This window comes from Impatiens glandulifera, chromosome 1 (assembly GCF_907164915.1).
Source record: "Impatiens glandulifera chromosome 1, dImpGla2.1, whole genome shotgun sequence".
Classification (NCBI taxonomy): Eukaryota; Viridiplantae; Streptophyta; class Magnoliopsida; order Ericales; family Balsaminaceae; genus Impatiens; species Impatiens glandulifera.
This window is the reverse complement of record NC_061862.1, coordinates 4,876,806-4,882,805: the sequence shown is the minus strand read 5'-3', so window position 1 is coordinate 4,882,805 and position 6,000 is coordinate 4,876,806. Positions and strand designations below refer to the sequence as shown.

Sequence of the window (6,000 nt, the reverse complement as noted above, 5' to 3'; positions counted from 1 at the left end):
CGTAATTTTTTCTAATCACCAACTCCACTCTTATAATAATATCCGATCCTTATTTTCACTTCATCTAACAATGTGGGACATCACACTTTTTTTGTCATTATTGAGCCTAATGGTTTTTTCTTCCTTTATTTAAAGAATAGGATAATTCAATAATATTTTCAAGAATTTGATACTTTTAAGTATATTATTTATCAAACTTATATATAAAGGTTAATAACAAAAATATTACAATGATTTATTAGTTTAGCTCCAATAAAAAGAGTTTTATTTTAAATATTTGATTTTCACTAAAAACACTTTAATTTTGATTTTTTTTTTCTCAAACTAACTAACTTATTAAAATGAAAAAAATAGAAGACATATTTTGGCTTCTAGTTAGTAGGGCCTTTGTCCCTTTTTTATTCTCTCTTCTAACTAAATGACATCTCAAGAGCGGGGGCAAGAGAAGATAAGGTCCCTTGTCATGCATAGAACAATTTGGATGTAAGAATTTTATTTTGAACACAATTAACTATGATGTAAAAAATTAATCTGCGCATCTAAACGAAAATAATTTTGAAGGATTACAATTGAAAGGAAGTATGCCAAATAAAGAGTGAAATACTTTTATTTATTAAAAAAAAAAAAAAACTATAATTCAAACAATACATTAATAAATAATATGAATTAAATTTTCGTCAATAAGAAAAATTTAAAATTTAAACTCTGCTAAATTAAAAAAATATATAAATATTCCAAAACTTGATTTGATAAGATTATAGTTGTGTTTACAAATATAGATTTTATAACTTAATTTAATCATATCCTAGACCAGCAAAGTAAGGTCTTTGTATAACTCAATTTAATCATATTATAACTCTTATATAAGATACTTGAAAAAAAATTGAATATTGGTAAAACATTATTAGTTTTACAATAAGTTAAATTTAAATATATAATATTATTATAATTTTCATTAATTTATTTTATGACAAAAGAGAGGTTAATAATTAATAATTGTGAAAGAATGTAAAGAAGTCCCACATCGGTTCAAAAACAAAAAACAAGCAGAGAAAGAACACAATCTAATCGATTTTTTTTAAATCAGGTTTACCAACCGATGTTGAAGTTGCATAAACTATTTGCATTGTGCTCTTTGTTGACGAGAAACTGATTCAATTCGTAGTTCAATTCAACCTCTCATTAAAAAAGATATAACTTGGTTATATTTCATCTCTACAACAAATTTAATAATAACATAATTGTCCTATCGTTCCGGAACAGGTATTAAAAGTGATTATAGAAAAGAGAATTGAGGGTCCTAAATCAATATTGTAATTAAGAAACCATTTTTTGGAATATATATTTCGAATAAAAAAGCAACTTTGACAAAAAAAAAGTGATTAGATAAAACAAAACGAAGTAGTGTCATTGACATAACAGATGTCACAAGTCTTTGTCAAAAGATGAAAAAGTCCATTTATTCGCTTAGATAGACACTTCGAACATAAACTGAAATATTCTAGAACTACAAAGATAATTATTAAATCGTTAGCACCGCATAAAAGCATTGCTCATAAAGTATGTTTAATTGGTTATAATTCTCTTTTGAGTCTGTGCTATTGATTACACTATTATCCGTAAATAATAATAAAATAATTCTATTATATTTATAGACCATTGTTTATTTTCTCGAAAATGCACTACAACAAAACATACTTTCAGCCACCTTTATATGCCAACGCTTATTAAGTCGTGGGTAAAAATTAAAAAAGTAAAAACTTTTGCCACATTTATATTTTACAACCACCTTTATTTTTTTATATATACAAACTTTGTTAAAAACCTTAAAATTTAACTATTATAAATTTAATATTTTTTATGTTTTATTTTTAAACTTTATAAATATTTTATTTCACTATTTTAAAATTTTAAAATAAAATTTGACTTAAAATTTTATTTACACTAAAATTTAGTTAATAAAATTTAAAATTTTTATAACATTATTAATTTTTTTATTAACATCTGTCTTTTATTTAAGTATTTAAAATTAATTAAATTAAAAGTAAAAAATAATATAAACCAAAAATAAATAAATTAAACATTATATTATATTTAATAATAGAATTTTAACTTATATATATATATATATTTTAAAACTAGAATCAGTTTTTAATTATCAAGCCTAACTCATTTTTTTCTACGCTGACCAATTCTTTCTAACCTAAAAAATCCTTCTCCTATTAATCAGACTATCATCCTTCTACTCTACAGCCAGATTTCCGTGCTATCATCCTTTTACTCTCTACAGCCAGATTGTCGTGCGCACGAGGTTAGTTACATTCTTCTTCAACCATTAGGGCTTGCCTTCATCTGCACTATCATCCCTTGACTCTCCGCAGCCAGATTGTTGCACCCACGAGGTTAGTAACATTCTTTTGAGTCTTTGGGTCTTGAAAGTCTTTTGAGTGATAAATGGTTCTACTTATCTGTTTTAAGAATGCAACGAGGTTTATATGCGATTTATTTAGGTCACTGGTTTTATTTTTCATGTCTAGATCATAGATTTTCCCCTTGATGTAGTGTTTTGGATTTCTCAGTTATTTTCAGTTGGATTTTGATGCTAGGTTGTTATCGCTGCAACAGATGATTAAACCATCTTTATGAGTGAGAAATGGTTATACTTCTTTGTTTTAAGGATGAATTAGAGTATATATTTGACTTATTTAGTTGAACCATCTTTATGAGTGAGCCGTTGTACTCTCCATACAAATTACAACTTACAAGCGCACTCACATGTATACATGTATATAGTTTGTATAAAATCCAGATGATTAGCTCGCAACCTTTAATTTCCCAAGTCATAATATGTTTTCCCTTTATTTGTTTGTTTGTGTAATAATATGTGTGCCTACATTATAGTGTGATGATGAAAGTGGTCACATAATTCTGATTTAGCTACAGGGATACAACTTGAACTAATTTGAATCCCAACAAATTAGGGCTGAAACAATGTCCATTTTTGTGTGTTTGGATTCTACATCTGCTTATAAATCGTACAAAATAGTGTATTTGTCAACTGAGACAAAAGTTGTTTATAATCAAACAGCAAACAAAAGTCCTGATATTAGATTAGCGTCTAAGAATACATATCTTTTTTGAGGATCTCTTAACATTGTTCGTCTCTACAAGAAATGATTTATTCTTTGTTGTATGCACATGTTTGAAGAATTTGGATATATATGAATTTGGTATTTGCTGGTATAATGGTATTAAGAATCATCACAAGAAAGGAAAATGTGGATGAATTCCTTGTAATTTTACCTGTTTATGGTGACATTTAATATAGGTTTTATTAAGAAGGGTGTTATGAATTCCCCAATCGTTATCAAGTCTTCTTTGGTTGTTCCTAATTGGATTCCTTTAATTTTCTATCACCTGTCAATGTACTTTCTTGTCTTTATTGAGTATTTTTTTGTTTGATATGTATAAACTTATAAAATCAGTTTTATACAGGGTACAGAAAATGAGTACTAGTCACCAAAGTGAATGGAATGTTTGGAAACTATTCTACCACCGGTGCTTATATTATATAATGAAAAGGCTTATAACATAACTGGGGTTACATAGTATTGTTAAAAAAGTTAGTTTTTAACCAATGGATAAATATAACTTGTGTCTGTTGGATTAGATGGACAGTTGTTGTCGCACCATTAGTAGATTATGTTTTGCCATTATGCTTATATTATATCAATGGAAAGGCCTATAACATAACCGGGGTTATATAGTATTGTTAAAAAAGTTAGTTTTTAACCAATGGATAAATATAACTTGTGTCTATTGGATCAGATAGACAATTGTTGTCGCACCATTAGTAGATTATGTTTTTCCATATAATGTTATCAGGGTTTATATCAAGGTAGATTGTTTAACAGAAGGATTATATTTTGAACGAATAGTTTTAAAATGCCCACATTAGTTAACGATACAATCATTTATCCATGTGGGTGTAAGTTTTCTCCGATAACTTCTCCTAATCCTATTATGCAATAATTTTAAGAAAGAGTCAGAATAGAAGGTTAGTATTCAGTAATAATAATTGTTTTACAAAATGATGATTTCAAAACTAAGGGTGAATGCATTTGCAGGTATCGCCTTCATCAACACTTGAATCGTCATTTGAGTCCCTCCATGTGAAGAAATTTGATAGTATTGATATTTCTTTCGCCAAAGGTATGTTGGTTTTGATTTCATGGTGATTATGACTTTGTTTCAATGGGAAATATAAAAGAGAACTTTGTAGGGAGGAGAGTATAGATTTCCACACTATTCATTTATTGCCTATAACCTAGGGATCTATTCTCATTTTATAGGACCTGAAATAAATATAAAATAAATATAAGTTGTTTAGTATAAAGGACAAAATTGACTGGATATTGGTATGCTAATAATTACAGTGTGTTGTTATCCTTTACTCTTACATCTCTTTGTGAAAATTTTCTTGTTATGATCCATATAGATTGCATTGACAGGATGGTGAATTCCATAGGCATGTCGTAGAAGATTTCTCCCTCACTCAAGCACATAGTGAATATATTTGATGAAAGTAGTCAAAGGTCACCAATTATGTTTACTTCATTTGATAGTATAAATGAAGAATTTCATGAAACTTACAATTGATCGGGAATGCTTCCTAGAAGATTTTTAAAGCTTTCTGGGTGCTTGTCCCGTTTTACTCCACCTGAAAAAAAAATATCAAAATGTTGGTTGAAGCTTTAATGGAGGATTGATATCTAAGCTCTCTCGCTTTTAAACTTTCCCACCCCTGAAATAAAACTCTATGATGCTTTTTATAAATGATTCATGCAATAATATTATGAATGGATAGTCGTTTACACATAACGACAAAAACTTTAAATTTATAAAAAAAAATCACACAAATATTACAAAATTAACATGTGCGGAGATCTTCCAAAAAGGAAATGAGCTCTCCGACAGAATCTACCGGCTTCCCACATCGAACATCATATAATGTTAGGATGATAACATTGTGTTGGATCTGCAACGGTCATTTAAGATTGTTAAAAGATCTACCATTTCTCTCTAACCAAATTATCCACTAGAAAATAATAGAGATATAACCTCATAGTTTCAAACCCACAAATCTAGCTATCTCAATCCACGATTCTCAATACGCACCAATGATTCCCGACATAACCCAAAAAATAGAAGTAATACTCCAAATAATACACTAAATACCAGCGACACATACTACACCGTCTCCACCTCCTTAAGACACATACTACATCGACTAACTAAGATAAAACACTTACATATATATTTATAATCAGTTAGAATACCATTGTGGATAACACTTCTCTAACTAAATGATTGAGTCTTCGTGAGAGCGGGTGCAAGAGAAGATAAGGTCCTTAGTCATGCGCAAAACAATTAGGGAGTATGTTGTCAGACAAAGAGTGAAATACTTTTATTTATTACAACTTTTTTAAGTATAATTCAAATAATACATTAATAAATAATATGAAATAAATTTTCGTAGATAAGAAAAATTCAAAGTTTAAACTCAATTGTAGAGTGCCTCCGATTAGAGGACCTAACAAAAATAGGCGTATGCCACGTATTGCAAAGAACACACGGTATTCTTTAATAAAAGGAGAAAGAATAGTTTGCTTTGTCTTCAGTGTTTGGCTTCATAATTTTTTGTAATCACCGACTCCCCTCTTATAATAATATAGAATCCCTATTTTCACTCCATCTAACAATGTGGGACAACACACTTTTTTGTCATTATTGAGGCTAATGGTGTTTTTTCTTCTTTTATTTAAAGAATAGGATAATTCAATAATACTTTCAAGAATTTGATACTTTTAACTATATATTATTTTATCAAATATTAATAACAAACTATTACAATGATTTATTAGTATAGCTCCAATAAAAAGAGTTTTATTTTTAACATTTGATTTTCCCTAAAAACGCTTTAATTTGGATTGAAGTTAT

The 6,000-nt window shown here is 28.3% G+C and overlaps 1 non-coding gene across 1 annotated transcript; it reads right to left on the bottom strand.

The window, feature by feature from the left end:
- Window positions 1–5,575: 5,575 nt before the first annotated feature.
- Window positions 5,576–5,690, bottom strand: LOC124922961. The gene has a single exon (XR_007098005.1). It is a non-coding gene; the product is annotated as a U5 spliceosomal RNA (small nuclear RNA).
- Between the last annotated feature and the right edge of the window lie 310 nt (window positions 5,691–6,000).